We start from the raw sequence: 23,616 nt of genomic DNA, 5'->3' as shown, positions 1-23,616 counted from the left end.
TGGCGGTAGAATTGAAGGCATTGACCTCCCCCTTTTACATAATTTACTTTACAACGAAGCTATTAGAAGCGATGTATTGCCTCCCTCCCTTTTACGTAATGTCCTAAATATATTGTTAGCAATTATTTTGTTTAGAATGCATTTCACCGGTTCTCCGGCAAATATAAGGTTAAGAATCCACATTCTAATTTTGCTTAAAATCGTTTTAATTTGATCAAAAGTATCCTTTTGGATCTGAGAAACCTTTGGGCTAGACCGATACCGTGAACACACCGGAAGAGGGGTGACAAAGTAATTATAACCTTGCGGAAATGTATAGTCAAGTTAGCGGCTTAATAACAATAGCGACGGATGTCACAGAGAAAGGGTAAATTTATCGAAAAGGTATTTCTTTTGCGGTGGTTAGGTTTTGAGTGTAAAAGAATATATTTACGTTTTGCATTGAGTATAAAGATTGTATGGTGGTTAGGTTTGTTGGAGGGGGGGGGTTTGAGGGTAAAGGAATATATTTACGTTTTGCATTGAGTATAAAGATTGTATGGTTTGTTGTGGGGGGGGGGGTTTGAGGGTAAAGGAATATATTTACGTTTTGCATTGAGTATAAAGATTGTATGGTGGGTAGGTTTGTTGGGGGGGGGGGGGGGTTTGAGGGTAAAGGAATATATTTACGTTTTGCATTGAGTATAAAGATTGTATGGTGGTTAGGTTTGTTGGAGGGGGGGGGGGTTTGAGGGTAAAGGAATATATTTACGTTTTGCATTGAGTATAAAGATTGTATGGTGGTTAGGTTTGTTGGGGGGGTTTGAGGGTAAAGGAATATATTTACGTTTTACATTGAGTATAAAGATTGTATGGTGGTTAGGTTTGTTGGAGGGGGGGGTTGAGGGTAAAAGAATATATTTACGTTTTGCATTGAGTATAAAGATTGTATGGTTTGTTGTGGGGGGGGGGGGTTTGAGGGTAAAGGAATATATTTACGTTTTGCATTGAGTATAAAGATTGTATGGTGGGTAGGTTTGTTGGGGGGGGGGGGGTTTGAGGGTAAAGGAATATATTTACGGTTTAGCTCAATATACTGGAGGGTGTCCATGGAAAACAATTTTATTTGAAAATAAAAATGCACTTACATGGTAAATTGTGGCTGCCAAGGCCTCTAGCTCATCAATTATGTCAATTGTTCTATCCATTGTGTGACAATACTTTCTGATAATTGAATCACATTGCATGCCCGTTATATGCGAAATCTCAAGGTCAAATTGTTATGTAAACAAAGTCCTCCGATTGGCTGAGAAGGAAACACGTGATCTAACTGTTACCTTGGAAACTCATAACATTGGGCTTGAACAACAATAACAAATATTGTTTTCCGGAAACTCATAATATCTGCCTTGAACAACAACAAGAAGGGAGTGACATAGTTCCTGTTTTTCCCTTCTCACTGACAAAGATCATAAAAACATCAAATAAATCGACCAACACACATAACCATCCATGAAAACAGACATAAATGTGAAAAAGTTCCTGTTTTTTCATTCTCACTGACAAAGTCCATAAAACCATCCATAAATGTGACAAAATTCCTGTTTTTCAAATTCTCACTGACAAAAACCATAAAACATGCATAAATTATGTCCTGTCCGGACCTCCTGAGGCATCTCTACTAACGCTTAGGCCACGATTCACAGGCGAAGGATAATACTGCTGCTGCTTCTATTACTTCTAACAACAACTCGTTGAAGTTCCAAGTCGCCTCGAAACAATTGTATATGCTCCTTTTTCACCCAAATCTATTCAAGGCTTCAAGACGATCGGCGGTAGTTAAACAAAAGGGAGCCTATTACTACTTCGACTAATAACTCAATGCAGTATGAAGCCGCCCAAGACCGACGCAGATGGCCATGCTCACGCTCCCCAAAATCTATTAACTATCTACCCCCTTCACCCTTTACCCCCTCCCATGAAGCTCCGATCTCTCATTGAAACACATCCCCTCCAAATGCCAGAGCATGATATGGAATTTTTTTCAGTCTGTCCTAATGTTTGCAGAACAACGGTGGACCGAAGAAAGAGCGGTCAAAATTTCAGCCTGAGATTTCAATATATATAGATTTGGTTACAAACTCAAAAAAAAAAATAAGAACAAATTCTTGTCTTTTGATTACTTTAATTACTCCTTCCCATGAAGTTTCAATTTCCTGTAAATCGTTCGTTACTACCTAAATCGTTCGTTACTGGCTAGCATCCCAGCCAGTTCGGGGACGCAATCTGACCCCATTTCCATTCCATTTTTGATGTCATATGGCCGTTAACGATATATATATATATATATATATATATATATATATATATATATATATATATATATATATATATATATATATATATATATATATATATATATATATATATATATATATATATATATATATATATATATATATATATATATATATATATATATATATATATATATATTATATATATATATATATATATATATATATATATATATATATATATATATATATATATATATATATATATATATATATTTATATAAATATGTATATATATATATATATATATATATATATATATATATATAATTTCTTAGACCACACTGCTTTTCCATTTACGAAAAATTAAGCCAGACAAATGGGTTTTAATTTTGATAAAGCAGTGAATAAATGCAATAAAATAAACACTTAATTAAAAAAACACATTCCGTATATTTCGGCCCCACGTCCGGGAGTCTTTCTCAACGAAAAAAAAGGGAGAAAATGAAAAAAAATGTTCTTTTTTAAAACTTAACTTACATCAAAATAAAACATACTAAACACACGAAGAAAAAGAAAAAAAAACAAAAGAAAAGATATATAAATAAATAAGTATGAATTAAAACTCACATATTAATTAGCACTCCCTTGCACTGGCGTATAAACAAAATCGAATGTCGATAATGATACACTCGTCTCCTCACAGTATATAAAAGGAAGTCTTTCAAAAAATGAAGAATATGTTTATACTTAAACCAAAACAATAAAGTTTAGCTAACCCCCAGCCCATAACCCCTAATTTAATCTCACAAGTTCATCAACTAATTTATGAATTATAAATTGAACGGATTCGTTTGGTTGCAATATATGTATACATATTAATATATATATATATATATATATATATATATATATATATATATATATATATATATATATATATATATATATATATATATATATATATATATATATATATATATATATATATATATATATAAGTTAGTTAATCATCTAAAGAAAATGACAAAGAACAACACAAAAAAGGGAGAGAAAAAAGAACAAAACAAAAAACAAATGGATAAAACTCACATCTTAACTAATTTCCTAAGTACGGCAAAACTGTAATCACAGAAACGACACCAAAATCTCTATCTTTCCTCTATAAGATCAGATTAGCAAACGGGATCTATCAAAAATAATATACTATATTTATAATTTTGATAGATCCAAATTTACGTTTTCTTAGCAGAAAATATGACTCTGCAATGGCACAATCTCTCATGTTACTTGAAGAGGCACTGGATATTATTTCCGCTCAAAATGGGCCCTATTCAAATTTTCTACGGCCACTGTATCGTTACTAACGTCCATCGGGAAAAAAATCGGAAAGAGGAGAAACGTCAGTGCTACCAGTGCAACCAAGTGGTGATCCTCGTTCAGAATGAGGGACTGTAAGTCTCCTGTTCTTGGGTGTTCGACAATCATAAAACTAATTATTTACTTTTCAAATAAATCCACCGTTGTTTTTGAGGGGTTTCAGTCTCTTTTTCAAAATTTCTGAACATCTGAATTTGAAAGTTAAATCAATGCAATAGCTATTATTGTTGAATAGCCTTTCAACAATAATTTTTTCTCATTTGACAGTCGTTTCGTTAGTGCGTTTTTAAACCGCTGGTTACTATGGGCTGTGGTTCGCTCCTTACTAGGTTGCAGCTGTTACTGCACCTATGGTTTCCGCTTTGGATCTTAGAGAATTTTTCCTTCTCATCAATCCGAGAGATCACCCAGTTTAATCGTATAGTGTACGTCTCAAAACATAGCTTATTCTGTCAGCTTGACACAATTTAACTGCACTTTACCACTTTGCGCCACGCGAGGCTTCCTTCAAACACGCCTTGTTCACGCCACCCAATCTGCACAATTTTCAGAACTGGGTAACCCCTCGAATGATTGCCTCCGCATAGGAATATAAATTTTCTACAACATTAGGTACATGAAAGTCTGCCATTGCGGTAGCATAAAGCTAATTTCTCTTGGATTACGTCAATAATGCAAAAACAAGGTTATGACCCATTCTTTTCGTATGTATAACCTGCTTAATTCCATATTACTAGCGCTCCTGTGGCAGCTATTAGGGAGACTCGCGCAGGCTTCTCCGTTATCTTTCCCTGTATTGATCTGACAAGCAAATTCTACAATCCTATCTTTTCGTAGTCTCTGCTTATGCTAAAACTAGTTTAGTACCACGCCTTTTATTTAGTTTAGGAATTATTGTTGGCTACTCAGTTTTTATGTGTTAAGTCTTGGCAAAATTTGACTTGGTGGACTTATATTTTTCATACAAGGTAAATTTCGCAAATTTTACCCTTTAGGGCTAATACACGCAGGAACTAAAAACTCTGTCTATATTCTAAATCACGACTACTTATCACATGTAATGCAAAAAATCAGCCAGCCATTCATTATAATACCCGAGCCACATCATAGTGGCACATCTATCGATAAGAAAGCCATGTTTTATTAGCCAAGTTTAATGGCATGGGGTTTTTTCTTGATTTTGGGGTTTTTCTTTGATTATATTCCAGACGCGAAAAATTAAAGTTGCAAGAAATTTGTTTAAAAATAATGCACCAACACTTATTTGTTTCCAACTATTCTCTGCTAACGCTACGTTCTGTGTTAGGGGATGTTGACAAGATCAAAACATTAAGTTTCACGCAATATGCCGGATGCACATAGGTATTTCGTCCCGTTCACATTAGAATTGAAAACACAATTTATTTACTTCACATAGATTTTACTTTCACGTTTCACTTAAGCTTCCGTAACTTCTGCCTTGACCACATCATAGTCTCATCTGTTGATAAAAAAAAAGAAAAGAAAAAAGAAAACAAAAATGAATGGCATGGTATTTTTCTTGATTTTGCCGCCACCCTTGTATTTCAGGAACAAAAACATATACTAATAATACGTTGTTTTTTTACTTTTGTCAGATTCCTGTCAAAGATAGAAAAACTGCTGATCTGAATTTCCATCTTCTCTAGTTTTAAAAATTATGCCTTAAATCCGGGCTCTGATTGGTCAATAAAGAATTTTATGCTTGAAAGTTGAATGATGTTCACCTCGAGAAATTACAGGAAACATAAACAGGAAACATAATTGGCGCTGTAGTCGCGCGTAATTTTGATTTTATTGATAAGTGTGACCATAATGTGGCCTTGGTATTAGGCTAATTAGGAAGATGAAATTTTTCCACTTATGTCCGGACCGCATCATAGTCAAATCTGTCGCTAAAAAAAAATAAAAATTCCATGAATGACGTGGCATTTTTCTTGATTTTACCGTCACGCTTGTATTTAAAAAGCGGAAAATTAAAATTGCAAGAAATTAGTTTAAAGAGTTTGTACCACTGTATATAGATATAACACAGTACGATCATTCCTTATGTCAACCATTATAAAAACCTGGACCAAGATGCAAGTGCTCCGGGGAACATTTAAACAGCTAGAAACATAAGCGACATTAATCTGTCATTTTTCACATAGACTTTTTCACGGGTAGACAAGTCAGATTTCTCTTGAACCCGAAACTTGACTTCAGCATTGTACACTGGCTAATGACAGATTAAACGGGAGGAACTCTTTGTACACGCCGAGGATGTAAGTTGTGACGTTTTGACGTTTCAAGTTGTGACGTTTCAGCTTCAGTCAATATTATAGACTATTGTAAGTAGGGGGCATCAATTGACATTGAAAAAAATGTAGGGGGTGGGGGGGGGGTAAATATTTACTGAATCGTAAAATTTATTTTTGGAATAGTAAAAATAGTACTTACTTTTTCACATGGACTTTTTCACGGGTAGACAGGTCAGATTTCTCTTGAACCCGAAATTTGTCTTCAGCATTGTACACTGGCTAAAGACAGATTAAATGGGAGGAACTCTTTGTACACGCCGAGGATGTAGTCCAAAAATCACTGACCCGTGATCTTACTGTAATGTTATTTATATACAGTGGTTTGTACCAACACTAATTTGTGTCCCACTGTTCTCTACTAATACTAATGCCCGTGTCACATCATAGTCACATCTATCGATAAAGAAAGCCATATATTATGAATGATAAGGCAATTTTCTTGATTTTAGCTTGTATTTAAGAAGAAAAAAATCACAATTGCAAGAAATTAGTTTAAAGAGTTTGCTCCAACAGTAATTTGTGTCCAACTGTTCTCTACTAATACTAGGTTTTCTTAACTTTAGTCAGATTCCTCTCCCAGATAGAAAAACCGCTGTTCTATGTTTCCATCTTTTCTAGTTTCAAAAAGTATGCCTTAAACGTTGACTCTGATTGGTCAGTCAAGAAATTTATGCTGGAAAGTTAAACAATGTTCAACTCGAGAAATTACGAATGGCAAACTTAATTGGCGCTGTTCTCTAATAATGCTAATTCTTCTTAGCTTTTGCCAGATTCCTCTCCCAGATAGAAAAACCACTGTTATAAGTTTCCATCTTTTCAATTTCAAAAAGTATGCCTAAAGCGTTGACTCTGATTGGTCAGTCAAGAAATTTATGCTTGAAAGTTGAACAATGTTCAACTCAAGAAATTACGAACGGCGAACGTAATTGGCGCTGTAGTCGTGCGTAATTTTGATTTTATCGACAAGTGTGACTATAATATGGCACGGGCACTAATCACTTGAGAAATTTATTATAGCCTATACTTAAAATATGGCATCAATTGAAAAACAGATTGTCAATTTTATTAAAAATAGGCCATATAAGTTCAATCCAAAGAACGAAAATTAAAAGAACACTTTCCAAGATGGTCACCTCACATAGAATTTTGCCGTTGTTACTATGTGATTCTAGAAATGTGGCCTTTTAATGTCTCGTCTATACGTCTATAGAATAGTTAAATTGAAAATTTTGTTTGCGAGTCCAAAGTATGAGCTTAATTATTTGATAAGTATAAGATAATACACCAGTTACTGGCTGGCTTCTTTTTCTCTGATACCTTATTGTATTTTATTTTTATTATTATTGTTAATGGAAACCTACAGTAAGATGCTAAAAGTTTTTCAGGAAATTTTAAGTGGTTACTCGTAGGTGCTCTATCGAAAAACAACAGAGGCCACATTCTGCAACAGTTTTTGGTAAGGTTTTACAAATTATGAGGAGTTTTACCAAGTTTCAGGATAGAATAAATAGAAAAACTAGGAAAAATTTGACCTTTTATGTGTCTCCTTGAATTTTTATAGACTATAGGTAAAACTAACAAAGCTTTATTTAATGACAACATTGTATTTTTAGGAGCCAGTGATTGGTACATTATCAAATTGTAACATTAAGTAGTAGTTTAGACTTTTTCAATTGTTGGAAGTGAAAGTTGTGACGTTTCAGTCAATATTATAGACTATTGTAAGTAGGGGGCATCAATTGACATTGAAAAAAATGTAGGGGGGGTGGGTAAATATTTACTAAATCGTAAAATTTATTTTTGGAATAGTAAAAATAGTACTTATTTTTTAATGTGAGCGGAAAAATTTCAATGTGAGGAGATCCAAATAAAATCCCATAACTCATGTTATTTAACTTCGGCTACTTAGGACAATGTGCATCCGGCATTAAATTTTAACTTTCAGGGCTCGCTGAACAGTGCTTGGACATTCAGGTAATACTGATAGAGATGGTACATTAAATCCTAAGAAACTATTCGGATACAGGTTATCAGTGGCGTACATCTGCAATATCTTAGGAGTGGCTAAGGGTCATAAAATTCAATAAAAAAATACTACGGTATGTGCATCTCGGTTGTCAGAAGGGCTTAACTGAAATATCCTAGGAATAGCTAATGGCATTTAGATGAAACTTTCAGAGAATGTAAGGGGGTGTTGAAATAAATCTAAAGCCACTATATAGAATTATTATATGAGAACCGACTATTTTAATTCTTACGTCATATACAGTTAAACACTAGAGTTAATATAATATTCATTATATTAACCAAAACCAAAACTTTGGCAATCAAAAACGAAAAGAAATTAATTACAAAAAAAAACTGTTCCGAAAACAATTTTTTCAAAGAAAAGTAGAGCCATTTTAAACTTAAGACCAGTAGAAATTAATTCCTATGATAATTCAAACTCAAAATGAGCAGAAGTTACTATTAAAGAATAAATGAAACCGAAAACGGACAGAAATCAAAATAAACGATCATAGAAGACATAGAAATAACAGGTAATAGCTGAAATAACTGATATAGATCAATAAATAAATCTTAAAGCGAGTATAAGTTAAATTGAATATTCAAGTCAAACTTAAAACGAACAAAAATTAATACAAACAAGAATTTGGCTATTACCCTTTTTCCCCTTCCTTAACTGCAAATGTCTTAAGCTTTTTTCGTCATCTGTGCTTTACAGAAAACGAAGTATATTACAAATATTTCGTTTCATATTTACAACATTGAAAAACAAAAAAATAAATTACGGTGAAATAAAATTGGGATTTTTGATTTTCCAGGAATTAGTATCATTATATATTAAATATTCAGTTTATTTTCATTTGTTTTCCAGTCATCTTGATTATTATAGTGATTGTAAGGTATCTTGTGGTGTGCCACCAGTGCCACTATTGGCCTCCACTCGAGTATGGTATCGTGTTTGAGCGGTCCACAGTCTCTCGTTGACTAATCTTTCTCCAATATATGTAAATCTAATGGGCTGCCAGGAACTGTCCTGAAGCCACTAATTTAAGTCCTCTGGTACTCCGGTGTCCCAATAAACTCTAACGCGTCCTAACACAAAAATTGTAAAAGTATCATCAACTAGATGCTAAACTAGGGATCTACCCAATAACCTGCTATATTACCCGGTACTTGTAATGTAATTTAAACAAAAGAACAATTTTACACAATATGCTTGGCATAACAAACTTATTGACAAATTGTATGGATGCGAGGTTATATAGGCCTGCAATAGGTTGTTTTAATACGAAAATCAGTTCTTTCAAAGGAAAATCTCGAAAATTTTACGGATTCCCGTGAAAGAATTGATTCACAGATATCTATTTGAATGCTATTAAGACAATTCGTCGTAATGGAAGTCATAATACTATACTTGATAGTCCTGATATAAGTATGTGAAATTTTAGCCAAGAGTACCTACGCCACTGCAGATGTGGGCGTTTCTAATAGACAACAATCTCAACATGAATAATTGAACAGATTTCCTTTTGACAGATCACCAGAAGCCTGTACCATCTTAGCCTTATGGCAAAATGGGTTGTGTCCATAACTGAACATTCCCTGAAAGTAGTCACAAGTAAAAGTAGTACCAGTTACATGCAGTCCTAAGATATTACAGATACACCTTATTGATAATGAATATGATTCGAATCATATTCGACCAATCGAATACGATTCGATTGGTGCATCTATTAAACTTGGTGAATTTACCGTTAAGCCAGTGTCTTCGTTAACTTATTTGGGCCTTCCTGTGGGGGCTTCCGTGCTAAAAGCTACCCGCTCGCTCATAGTTAGTCACCTGCAAAAGCGTATTTTGGCGTCAAATGGCAAAATTGTGGCAAATAAACTGCGTTTTAATCGCATGATTTTACCTAGGTTGTATAACGCAACTGCGCTGCCGCATATTCTGTATATGCGAAAAGTTATGTTACGAAAGTAGCAACATAACTACTTTCGTTATGCAAAGTACCTGTTGAGACTACCTTTGTGGACGCGTAACTCATATATTAGCCTTCATTATAAAGTTACAGAACCATGTCAAGCGGTTAGAAAACAGATCGACAATTTTAACGCAAGGCTGTCGCACGAGTGGTCCTCCCTCCTGCGGCAGTAGTGTCGATGTAGTGCTTTTAAGAATTTGTTCTGTATTGTTTGTTTTTGTTTTCTTTTTTCTTTCTTTTTGTATTATGGTGTATTCCGTCTTTTTGCTTTTTTGTAGTGACGGGTTAGAAATTAAATAAATAAATAAATTGGATGCGGATAGTATCGTTTGATTTAGCTCGGCATACCCCTCAACATTCCCCGAAATTTCAACTCAGTGCTCCTAGTCTTCTAGAATATACCCAGGATACAACATTCCCCCCCCCCCCTTTCCTAATGATAAATCCTGAAAAATGAACCAATTGGAAATATAGACAATCCTTGCCCCGGAGGCTGTGTGGGTATGGTAACCCCCGGAGGTGGAGCTATTAGACCTAGTGACTATTCTGAATAAAATGTTGTTTTTTTAGTATTTCTGTCAGTGTAAAGGGGAGCATATAAAAGGGCAAGAGGAGGGGGCTGATTGCCCCCCTTTTTTTCAACTTTCTTCTCAACATGATTTTAAAGTTCAAACTCAAAAACCTTAACCATTCCTTAGATATTGCTATTGTACCCATTAGACAGCCCTCCTGAATATTGTTTGCTTTGATTTGGTTTGACATCCCCCTCAACATCTTCTGGAGCTTTTACATTAAGTTTACTAAGATTTCTTTGGGGAGATTGCAGCTAAAAAGGGCATGGAACACTGGTTGCCCTAAGACCATTGTCGAACATCCCTTTCAACATGTCCTGAAAGTTAAACTTAATAGCTGTTCAGGAAATATTGCATATACACTTTTTTGAAAAACTATATGCAAGTAGAATGGCCCCTATTGATCCCACGAGAACCACGTGGTTTATGGTTTTCTCAGTGAGAATGAAAAAACAGGAACTTTCTCACATTTATGGATGTCAACAGCAATTCATGTATGTTTTAGGGTTTTTGTCAGTGAGAATGAAAAAACAGGAACTTTCTCACATTTATGGATGTTAACAGCAGTTTATGTCTGTTTTATGGTTTTTGTCAGTGAGAATGAAAAAACAGGAACTTTCTCACATTTATGGATGTCAACAACAATTTATGTCTGTTTTATGGTTTTTGTCAGTGAGAATGAAAAAACAGGAACTTTCTCATTTTAATGGATGTCATCAGCAATTCATGTCTGTTTTATGGTTGTTGTCAGTGAGAATGAAAAAACATGAACTTTCTCACATTTATGGATGTCAACAGAAATCTATGTTGTTTGGCTAGCCTAACCTGAGAAATTGATTTACATAATCGGAGGGGCAATTATTGGTTCACGAAAGGGGAATTAAGAAACAAACATGGCTTCATTGTTGTTTGGCTAACCTAACCTGAGAAATTGTTTTACATAATCGGCGGGGGAATGTATTGATTCACGAAGGGGGAATTAAGAAACAAACATGGCTTCTTTGATCTTTAGGCGAACCTAACCTGAGAAATTGATTTACATAATCTGCGGGGGAATTATTGGTTCACGAAAGGGGAATTAGGAAACAAACATTATGGCTTCTTTAATCTTAGGTCTGAGGGATAAACGTTCTTTAGGTCAGAGAGAAAAATTAATATTCTATTTTTAAATATGGCTTCATTGATCTTTAGTGTCAGGAATTAGAAATGACATCACTTGTTATCTTGGAATTATGCGGGAGTCTAAAGAGATAGAAATTCTATTTTTAAATACGGCTTCACTGAGCTTTAAGTCGGAGAGATAAATTATTCTAACGAAACCTTAATAGTGTAGCTAGGAACATTTATGAGATGAAGAGATTAACGTAGGAAAGGGTTTCCTAGAAATTTGAAATGGGACAGCGCAAGGATGCCAAAAACAAAAGGAACACACAGAAATTACTTTTAGTGGGATTATTTGGGTGAAATGGTTTTAATCATTTTAGGGAATTATTTCGGCGAAACAGTTAGAGACATTTTAAAAGATGATTTTAGAAAAGCTTTTAGAAGAGGTTTTGAGTGTGGTCGTTATAGTAAACAAGTTCTATTTGAACAGCGTCGTGAGGTCCTCTACCCCAACCCCAAAGGGCCCCGATAGCCCTACCCCCACCCCAAGGACTCCAATCGCCAAACCCCACTCCCGAAGAGACCCCCCGGTCATCAAAGGCCCCCCCAGCCCCTGAAAGGCCCGCCCCGGGCCCCGGCGTTCGGTGGTATTTGTTGTGTGTAACCGCGGATTTGGGGTGGATGGTTTGCGACTTTTGACCTTTCTGAGCTGGATTTCTTAGCCTTTCATAGGTGTGTGTTGTCAGAAAATTATGATTTGGGATGTGTAGTTTGCTATTTGGACTTTTCAGAGCTATGATTCTTAGTCTCTCATAGATGTTTGTTGTCTGAAACTTCTAGTTTGGGATGAGTAGTTTGCTATTTCAGACTTTTATGAGCTAGGGTTTCCTAGAATATCGTAGGTGAATGTTGTCAGAAAATTATGATTTGGGATATGTAAATTACTATTTCGGGCTTTTCTGAGCTAGATTTCTTAGTCCCTCATAGGTGTTTGTTGTCTAAAACCTATAGTTTGGGATGAGTAGTTTGCTATTTTTGACCTTTCTGAGCTAGGTTTCATAGCCTTTCATAGGTATGTGTTGTCAGAAACTTATGATTTGGAATATGTAAATTACTATTTTGACTTTTCTGAGCTAGATTTATCAGCCATTCATAGGTGTTTGTTGTCTGAAACCTATAGCTTGGGATAATTAGTTTGCTTTTAGACTGTTAAGAGCTGGAATTCTTTGACTGTTTTAGATACGTGTTGACTTAAAATTATTATTTGTGATATGTAAATTAATATTTAGGGCTTTTCTAAGCTAGATTTCTTAGTCTTTCGTTGGTGTGTGTTGTCTGAAACCTATGATTTGGGATTTGTAGTTTTGCTTTTTGGACTTTTCAGAGCTAGGATTCTTAGTCCCTCATAGGTGTTTGTTGTCAGAAACCTATAGTTTGGGATGAGTAGTTTGCTATTTCAGGCTTTTCTGAGCTAAGGTTTCTTAGTATTTCGTAGGTGTGTGTTGTCTGAAACTTATGACTTGAGGTGTCTAATTTTCTATTTCATGCCTTTCTGAGCTAAGGTTTCATAGTATTTCGTAGGTGAATGTTGTCTGAAACTTATGATTTGTGATATGTATATTACTTTTTCTGGATTTTATAAGTTAGATTTCTTAGTATTTCGTTGTTGTTTGTTGTCTGAAACCTATGATTTTGGATATAATGTTCTTAGACTTTCGTTGGTGTGTGTTGTCTGAAACCTATGATTTGGGATTTGTAGTTTGCTTTTCGGACTTTTCAGAGCTAGGATTCACAGTCCCTCATAGGTGTTTGTTGACTGAAACCTATAGTTTGGGATGAGTAGTTTGCTATTTCAGGCTTTTCTGAGCTAAGGTTTCTTAGTATTTCGTAGGTGTGTGTTGTCTGAAACTTATGATTTGAGGTGTGTAATTTGCTATTTCAGGCTTTTCTAGGCTAAGGTTTCATAGTATTTCGTAGGTGAATGTTGTCTGAAACTTATAATTTGGGATATGTAAATTACTATTTCGGGCTTTTCTAAGCTAGATTTCTTAGTCTTTCGTTGATGTGTGTTATCTGAAACCAATGATTTGGAGTGGGTGGGTTGCTATTTTTGACCTTTCTGAGCTGGATTTCATAGCCTTTCATAGGTATGTGTTGCCTGAAACCTATGATTTGGGATGGTTAATTTGCTATTTTTGACTTTTCTGGGCTAGGTTTCTTAGCCTTTCATAGGTGTGTGCTGTCAGAAAATTATGAGTTGGGATTTGTAGTTTTGCTTTTTAGACTTTTCTGAGCTAGGATTCTTAGTCCCTCATAGGTGTTTGTTGTCTGAATACCTATAGTTTGGGATGAATAGTTTGCTATTTCAGGCTTTTCTGAGCTAAGGTTTCTTAGTATTTCATAGGTGTGTGTTGTCTGAAACTTATGATTTGAGGTATGCAATTTGCTATTTCCGACTTTTCATAGCCAGATTTCTTAGTCTTTCGTAGGTGTGTGGTGTCTGAAACCTATGATTTGGGATGTGTGGGTTGCTATTTTTGACTTTTGTGAGCTGGATTTCTTAGCCTTTCGTAGGTGTGTGTTGACTGAAACCTATGATTTGGGAATGAGTGGTTTGCTATTTTTGACTTTTTTAAGCTAGATTTTATAGCATTTAATAGGTGTGTGCTTTCAGAAAATTATGACTTAGGAAGTGTAATTTTCATTTTGGACTTTTTAGAGCTAGGATTCTTAGTCCCTCATAGGTGTTTGTTGTCTGAAACTTCTAGTTTGGGATGATTAGTTGGCTATTTCAGGCTTTTCTGAGCTATGGTTTCTTAGTATTTCGTAGGTGAAGCTTCCACGTCAGTTTTAAGTTCACCAAGACATAAAAAATTTAAAGTTCAGTTTTAAATTTTTCCATAGAAGATAGGAAAAGTTATACTATGATTATGATTATTTTCCATGAAGATAGAAAGTTTCACTTTAATTCTAAATTTTCTTAAATTCAGTTCCGACTTTTCTCAAAGAGATGAAAAAATTTAAAGTTCGGCTCCAAATATTTTCCACGTCAGTTTTAAGTTCACCAAGACATAAAAAATTTAAAGTTCACTTCTAAATTTTTCCACGGAAGATAGGGAAAGTTATACTATGATTATGATTATTTTCCATGAAGATAAAAAGTTTCACTTTAATTCTAAATTTTCTTAAATCTTAAAATGACATGAAATATGCTTACGGCTTTACCAATCGTACTCTGTGCTTGTTCATAGACACGACGCAGCTTTCCCACTGATACTTTATGGCAGGTTATCGACACTACCGAGTTTATTGCATGCATTAAATCAGTATTTTTTATGCAGTGGAAGGATCAACACACAATTCATATCTGTAAAAAGTGAAGATGAATTATTCGACGATAGTATGTGCAAATGAAAAAATCGTCGTCGTGTTGAATGATGACAAGGAGAAATACCTGAACTATGAAATGAGTGAAAGTGGAGATCTTATTGGCAATATATGCATACTTTGTCATGACAGTGAGGAGTTAAATTCCTTTGGTGTACCCAAGAATTTCCATCATGCAAGCGGTGGATATGCGAGAGTAACATTACCAGAGCAATTAGTAGTCAAAGAGAATGCCAACTTAAAAATAATAGTTGATGAAGAGGGACAACTTCTAGCTAATGGTTCTGGTAGCATGTTAGCAGTTGATAGATCTTATCGGAATCATTCCGGTGTTACCATTCGAAGGAGAGCAAAAGGACAAAGAAGACATGCATACAGCTGCATCAACATCATAAATCATATCAAGTCAATGTGCTAAAACTGTTATCTATGTAAAAATAATGTGAAAATAGACAGTGAAATCGCAGGCAGAATAAAAAGGACATTAGTAGACAATATCATCAATGAATATAAAGATGAATTGACGGAAAGTGAAGCGCAAGTGTACTAATAATGTATAATAATGTATTTAACATATTTTTATATTAATATTCTACATGTCGTTATTTCATTAAAAATATCTAATGCATTATTTTGTTAAGTGTTCATTATTTTTAGGGTATGCAAGAACGTCAAACGTTCAGAATATCTATTAAAAAGGTCAGAGATGTAAGAACAATAATTTTAGAGATAATGATACTACTAGCAGGCTCAATTTTTCATAGAAGATAGAAAAGTTCAAGTTCTCTTCTGAATTTTACCAAAGAACACAATTCAATTCTAATTTCACCAGAGAAAATAAAAAGCTTACACTTCAGTTTTAAGTTCGCCAAGACATAAAAAATTTAAAGTTCACTTCTAAATTTTTCCGTAGAAGATAGGAAAAGTTATACTATGATAGTGATTATTTTCCATGAAGATAAAAAGTATCACTTTAATTCTAAATTTTCTTAAATTCAATTCCGACCTTTCTCAAAGAATTAAATTTAAAGTTCTATTCCAAATATTTTCCCGGAACAAGAAAAGTCCCAAGACATAAAAAATTTAAAGTTCACTTCTAAATTTTTCCGTAGAAGATAGGAAAAGTTATACTATGATTGTGATTATTTTCTATGAAGATAAAAAATTTCACTTTAATTCTAAATTTTCTTAAATTCAGTTCCGACTTTTCTCAAAGAGCTGAAAAACTTTAAAGTTCAATTTAGGTTAGGTTAGCCTACGTACACGCGCGTACGTAGGCTAACCTAACCTAACCTAACTTAACCTAACCTAACTTAAGCTAGCCTAACCTAACCTAATTTAATCTTTTTAGCATGTTTAAGTTAGGTTAGGTTAGCTTATCATGAGTGTTCATGATAAGTTAACCTAACCTAACTTAAACATGTAGAGATGTTTCTAATTATTTATTAATATTTATTTATACCTAACCTAACCAAGTGTTTTTGATGGTTAGATGAATGAACTGAATTTAAGAAAAATTTGAAATAAAGTGAAATTTTTTATCTTTATGGAAAATAATCACAATCATAGCATAGTCATTCCTATCTTTTATGGAAAAATTTAGAAATGAACTTTAAATTTTTTATGTCTTTGAGAAATTAGGAATTGAAATGGAAGCTTTTTCATTTTCATTGGTAAATTTCAAAATTGAGCTAACTTTTTTTCTCTTCTCTAAGAAAATTCAGAGGAGAACTTGTACATTTTGAACTTCTTCGAGAAAACTTAGAATTAAAGTGGAGCTCCATATCTTGATGAAGAATGTTCACAATCAAAGTATAACTTTTCCTATCTTCTATGAAAAATTTAGAACAATATTTAAAATTTTGTCATCTCTTTGAGAAAAATCTGAATTGAAGTGGAAAGTTTTATATCATTTTAGGAAAACAGAATTGATCAAAAACTTATTTCATTTTCATTGTGAAAATTCAGAATCGAAGTTGAACTTTTCTTTTTCCGGGAAAATATTTGGAACAGAACTTCAAATTTTTTCATCTCTTTGAGAAAGGTCGGAATTGTATTTAAGAAAATTTAGAATTAAAGTGAAACTTTTTATCTTCATGGAAAATAATCACAAACAAGGTATAACTTTTCCTATCTTCTATGTAAAAATTTAGAATTGAACTTTAAATTTTTATGTCTTGGTGAACTTAAAAGTGATATGGAAACTTTTTATTTTCTCTGGAGAAATTAGAAATGAATTATGTTCTTTGGTAAAATTCAGAAGAGAACAAGAACTTTTCTATCTTCTATGAAAAATTTGGAACAGTATTTTAAATTTTTTCATCTGTTTGAGAAAAATCTAAACTGAAGTGGAAAATTTTTATATTATTTTGGGAAAATAGAAATGATCAAAAGCTTGTTTCATTTTCATTGAGAAAATTCAGAATCGAAGTTGAACTTTTCTTCACTTCTTTGAGAAAATTTAAAATTGAAGTGAAACTTTTAATCTTCATAGAAAATAATCACAATCATAGTATAACGTTTCCTATCTTCTATGTAGAAATTTAGAATTGAACTTTAAATTTTTTATGTCATGGCGAACTTAAAACTGAAGTGGCAGCTTTTTATTTTCTATGGAGGAATTAGAATTGAATTGTGTTCATTGGTAAAATTCAGAAGACAACTTGAACAGTCATGATCATATTATAAAATATGAATTATTAAAAGAAAAAATTTTGAACAGAACTTTAATTTATTTTCATTTATGTTTGAAAAGTCGAATCTCAATTTAAGAAAATATTGAATTAAAGTGAACATTTTTTATCCTCATGTACAATAACCATTCTCATAGTAAAACTTTTCATATCTTCACCGGAAAAATTCAGAAAAGAACTTTAAATTTTTTTATGTCTTGGTGAACTTAAAACTGAAGTGTAAGCTTTTTATTTTCTCTGGAGAAATTAGAATTGAATTGTGTTTGTTGGTAAAATTCAGAAGAGAACTTGAACTTTTCTATCTTCTATGAAAAATTTTGGAATAGCATTTTAAATTTTTTTCATCTCTTCGAGAAAAATCTGAACTGAAGTGGAAATTTTTTATATTATTTTGGGGAAATAGAATTGATCAATATCTCATTTCATTTCAATGAGAAAATTCAGAATCGAAGTTGAACTTTTTTTCTTCCGAGAAAATATATTGAACGGAACTTTAAATTTTTTCATCTCTTTCAGAAAGGTCAGAACTGAATTTAAGAAAATTTAGAGTTAAAGTGAAACTTTTTATCTTCATAGAAAATAATCACAATCAAAGTATAGCTTTTCCTATCTTCTAAGGAAAAATTTAGAACTGAACTTTAAATTTTTTATGTCTTGGTGAACTTAAAACTGAAGTGGAAGCTTTTTATTTTCTCTGGAGAAATTAGAATTGAATTGTGTTCTTTGGTAAAATTCAGATTAGAACTTGAAATTTTCTATCTTCTAAGAAAAATTTGGAACAATATTTGAAATTTTTTCATCTCTTTGAGAAAAATCTGAATTGAAGTGGAAAATTTTCTATTATTTTGGGAATATAGACTTGCTCAATAACTTATTTCATTTTCATTGAGAAAATTCAGAATCGAAGTTGAACTTTTATTCTTCCGGGGAAGTATTTGGAACAGAACTTTAAATTTTTTCATCTCTTTGAGAATGGTCAGAATTGAATTTAAGAAAATTTAGAATTAAAGTGAAATTTTTTATCTTCATAGAAAATAATCATAATCATAGTATAACTTTTCCTATCTTCTCCGGAAAAATTTAGAAGTGAACTTTAAATTTTTTATGTCTTGGGACTTTTCTTGTTCCGGGAAAATATTTGGAATAGAACTTTAAATTTAACTCTTTGAGAAAGGTCGGAACTGAATTTAAGAAAATTTAGAATTAAAGTGAAAATTTTTATATTTATTGAAAATAATCACTATCATAGTATAACTTTTCCTATCTTCTACGGAAAAATTTAGAAGTGAACTTTAAATTTTTTATGTCTTGGCAAATTTAAAACAGAAGTTTAAGCTTTTTATTTTCTCTGGTGAAATTAGAATTGAATTGTGTTCTTTGGTAAAATTCAGAAGAGAACTTGAACTTTTCTATCTTCTAAAAAAAATTGAGCCTGCTAGTAGTATCATTATCTCTAAAATTATTTTTCTAACATCTCTGACCTTTTTAATAGATATTCTGAACGTTTAACGTTCTAGCATACCCTAAAAATAATGAACACTTAACAAAATAATGCATTAGATATTTTTAATGAAATAACGACATGTAGAATATTAATATAAAAATATGTTAAATACATTATTATACATTATTAGTACACTAGCGCTTCACTTTCCGTCAATTCATCTCTATATTCATTGATGATATTGTCTGCTAATGTCCTTTTTATTCTGCCCGCGATTTCACTGTCTATTGTCACATTATTTTTACATAGATAGCAGTTTTGGCACATTGACATGATATGATTTATGATGTTGATGCAGCTGTAAGCATGTCTTCTTTTACCTTTTGCTTTCATTCGAATGCTAACACCGGAAAGATTGCGATAATATCTATCAACGGCTAACATGCTACCAGAACCATTAGCTAGAAGTTGTCCCTCTTCATCAACTATTATTTTTAAGTTGGCATTCTCTTTGACTACTAATTTCTCTGGTAATGTTACTCTCGCATATCCACCACTTGCATGATGGAAATTCTTGGGTACACCAAAGGAATTTAACTCCTCACTGTCATGACAACGTATGCATACATTCCCAATAAGATCTCCACTTGCACTCGTTTCAGAGTTCAGGTATTTCTCCTTGTCAGCATTCAACACGACGATGATTTTTTCATGTGCACATACTTTCGTCAAATAATTCATCTTGACTTTTTACAGATATGAATTGTGTGTTGATCCGTCCACTGCGTAAAAAATACTGATTTAATGCATGCAATAAACTCGGTAGTATCGATAACCTGCCATAGTGTATCAGTGGAAAAGCCGCGTCGTGTCTATGAACAAGCACAGAGTACGATTGGTAGAGCCGTAAGCATATTTCATGTCATTTTAAGATTTAAGAAAATTTAGAATTAAAGTGAAACTTTTTATCTTCATGGAAAATAATCATAATCATAGTATAACTTTTCCTATCTTCTGTGGAAAAATTTAGAATTGAACTTTAAATTTTTATGTCTTGGTGAACTTAAAACTGACGTGGAAAATATTCGGAGCCGAACTTTAAATTTTTCATTTCTTTGAGAAAAGTCGGAACTTAATTTAAGAAAATTTAGAATTATAGTAAAACTTTTCATCTGAATAGGCAATAGTCCAAATTGTTTCAAAGCTTTTTCTACCTTCTATGGAAAAATTTTGAACTGAACCTTAAATTTCTTATGGTTTGGTGAACTTAAAACTGACGTAGAAGCTTCACCTATGAAATACTAAGAAACCTTAGCTCAGAAAAGCCTGAAATAGCCAACTACTCATCCCAAACTAGAAGTTTCAGACAACAAACACCTATGAGGGACTAAAAATCCTACCTCTGAAAATTCCAAAATGCAAACTACACCTCCCAAATCATAATTTTCTGAAGGCACACACTTATGAAATTCTAAGAAATCCAGCTCAGAAAAGTCAAAAATAGCAAACCACTCATTCCCAAATCATAGGTTTCAGTCAACACACACCTATGAAAGGCTAAGAAATCCAGCTCAGAAAAGTCAAAAATAGCAACCCAAAAATCCCAAATCATAGGTTTCAGACACCACATACCTACGAAAGACTAAGAAATCTGGTTATGAAAAGTCGGAAATAGCAAATTGCATACCTCAAATCATAAGTTTCAGACAACACACACCTTTGAAATACTAAGAAACCTTAGCTCAGAAAAGCCTGAAATAGCAAACTATTCATCCCAAACTATAGGTTTCAGACAACAAACACCTATGAGGGACTTAGAATCCTAGCTCTGAAAAGTCGAAAAATCAAACTACAAATCCCAAATCATAATTTTCTGACAGCACACACCTATGAAAGGCTAAGAAACCTAGCTCAGAAAAGTCAAAAATAGCAAATTAACCATCCCAAATCATAGGTTTCAGGCAACACATACCTATGAAAGGCTAAGAAATCCAGCTCAGAAAGGTCAAAAATAGCAACCCACCCATCCCAAATCATTGGTTTCAGACAACACACATGAACGAATTACTAAGAAATCTAGGTTAGAAAAGCCCGAAATAGTAATTTACATATCCCAAATCATAAGTTTCAGACAACATTCACCTACGAAATACTATGAAACCTTAGCTTAGAAAAGCCTGAAATAGCAAATTACACACCTCAAATCATAAGTTTCAGACAACAAACACCTATGAGGGACTGTAAATCCTAGCTCTGAAAAGTCCAAAAAGCAAACTACAAATCCCAAATCATAGGTTTCAGACAACACACACCAACGAAAGACTAAGAACCTTATATCCCAAATCATAGGTTTCAGTCAACACACACCCACGAAAGACTAGGAGATTTAACTTAGAAAAGCCCGAAATAGTAATTTACATATCCAAAATCATAAGTTTCAGACAACATTCACCTACGAAATACTATGAAACCTTAGCTCAGAAAGGCCTGAAATAGCAAATTAGACACCTCAAGTCATAAGTTTCAGACAACACACACCTACGAAATACTAAGAAACCTTAGCTCAGAAAAGCTTAAAATAGCAAACTACTCATCCCAAACTATAGGTTTCAGACAACAAACACCTATGAGGGACTAAGAATCCTAGCTCTGAAAAGCCCAAAAAGCAAATCTACAAATCCCAAATCATAGGTTTCAGACAACACACACCAACGAAAGACTAAGAAATCTAGCTTAGAAAAGCCCGAAATAGTAATTTACATATCCCAAATCATAAGTTTCAGTCAACACACACCTGCGAAAGGCTAAGAAATCCAGCTCTGAAAAGTCCAAAAGCAAACTACTCATCCCAAACTATAGGTTTCAGACAACAAACACCTTTGACAGGCTAAGAAATCTAGCTCAGAAAAGTCAAAAATAGTAATTTACATATCCCAAATCATAAGTTTCTGACAACACACACCTATGAAAGGCTAAGAAACCTAGCTCAGAAAAGTCAAAAATAGCAAACTACTCATCCCAAACTATAGGTTTCAGACAACAAACACCTATGAGGGACTAAGAAATCTAGCTCAGAAAAGCCCGAAATAGTAATTTAAATATCCAAAATCATTATTTTATGACAACATTCACCTAAGATATACTATGAATGCCTAGCTCATAAATGTCTTAAATAGCAAACTACTCATCCCAAACTAGAAGTTTCAGACAACAAACACCTATGAGAGACTAAGAATTCTAGCTCTGAAAAGTCCAAATAGCAAACTACACATCCCAAATCATAATTTTCTGACAACACACACCTATGAAAGGCTAAGAAATCCAGCTCAGAAAAGTCAAAAATAGCAAACCATCCACCCCAAATCATAGGTTTCAGACAACATACATCAACGAACGACGGGGCCCGGGGAGGGCCTTTGAGGGTCGGGGGGGGGGCTTTGGGGACCGGGGGGTTCCTTCGGGATTGGGGTTTGGGGATCGGAGCCCTTTGGGTCGGGGTAGGGCGATCGGGGCCCTTTGGGGTTGGGGTAGAGGACCTCACGACACTGTTCAAATAGAACTTGTTTACTATAACGACCACACTCAAAACCTCTTCTAAAAGCTTTTCTAAAATCATCTTTTAAAATGTCTCTAACTGTTTCGCCGAAATAATTCCTTAAAATGTTTAAAACCGTTTCACCCAAATAATCCCCTAAAAGTAATTTCTGTGGTTTCCTTTTGTTTTTGGCATCCCTGCGCTGTCACATTTCAAATTTCTAGGAAACCCTTTCCTACGTTAATCTCTTCATCTCATAAATGTTCCTAGCTACACTATTAAGGTTTAGTTAGAATATCAATTTATCTCTCCGACTTAAAGCTCAGTGAAGCCGTATTTAAAAATAGAATTTCTATCTCTTTAGACTCCCGCATAATTCCAAGATAACAAGTGATGTCATTTCTAATTCCTGACACTACAGATCAATGAAGCCCTATTTAAAAATAGAATATTAATTTTTCTCTCTGACCTAAAGAGCGTTTATCCCTCAGACCTAAGATTAAAGAAGCTATTATATTTGTTTCTTAATTCTCCTTCCGTAAACCAATACATTCCCCTGCAGATTATGTAAATCAATTTCTCAGGTTAGGTTTGCCTAAAGATCAAAGAAGCCATGTTTGTTTCTTAATTCCCCCTTCGTGAATCAATACATTCCCCCGCCGATTATGTAAATCAATTTCTCAGGTTAGGTTAGCCAAACAACAATGAAGCCATCTTTGTTTCTTAATTCCCCTTTCGTGAACCAATGATTCCCCCTCCGATTATGTAAATCAATTTCTCAGGTTAGGCTAGCCAAACAACATAAATTTCTGTTGACATCCATAAATGTGAGAAAGTTCCTGTTTTTTCATTCTCACTGACAACAACCATAAAACAGACATAAATTGCTGATGACATCAATTAAAAGGAAAAAGTTCC

At 33.6% G+C, this 23,616-nt stretch overlaps 1 protein-coding gene across 7 annotated transcripts in view; it reads left to right on the top strand.

Moving 5' to 3' along the window:
• The first annotated feature begins 4,491 nt into the window (after window positions 1–4,491).
• Window positions 4,492–23,616, top strand: part of Glut1 (Glucose transporter 1) — a 148,827-nt gene continuing 129,702 nt past the window's right edge. For 4 of the 7 annotated variants that reach the window (XM_089098293.1, XM_089098290.1, XM_089098289.1 and 1 more), the window contains exon 1: window positions 4,542–4,624. The gene's annotated coding sequence lies outside the window, so the exon portion shown is untranslated. Of the gene's footprint in view, window positions 4,625–23,616 lie in introns of all 7 variants that reach the window. The other 3 variants (XM_089098295.1, XM_089098292.1, XM_089098291.1) reach the window with 3 other exon arrangements.

Source organism: Artemia sp. Qi Xiang Cuo, chromosome 12 (assembly GCF_049724085.1).
Source record: "Artemia sp. Qi Xiang Cuo chromosome 12, ASM4972408v1, whole genome shotgun sequence".
Classification (NCBI taxonomy): domain Eukaryota; kingdom Metazoa; phylum Arthropoda; class Branchiopoda; order Anostraca; family Artemiidae; genus Artemia; species Artemia sp. Qi Xiang Cuo.
This window is presented reverse-complemented; position numbering and strand designations above follow the sequence as displayed.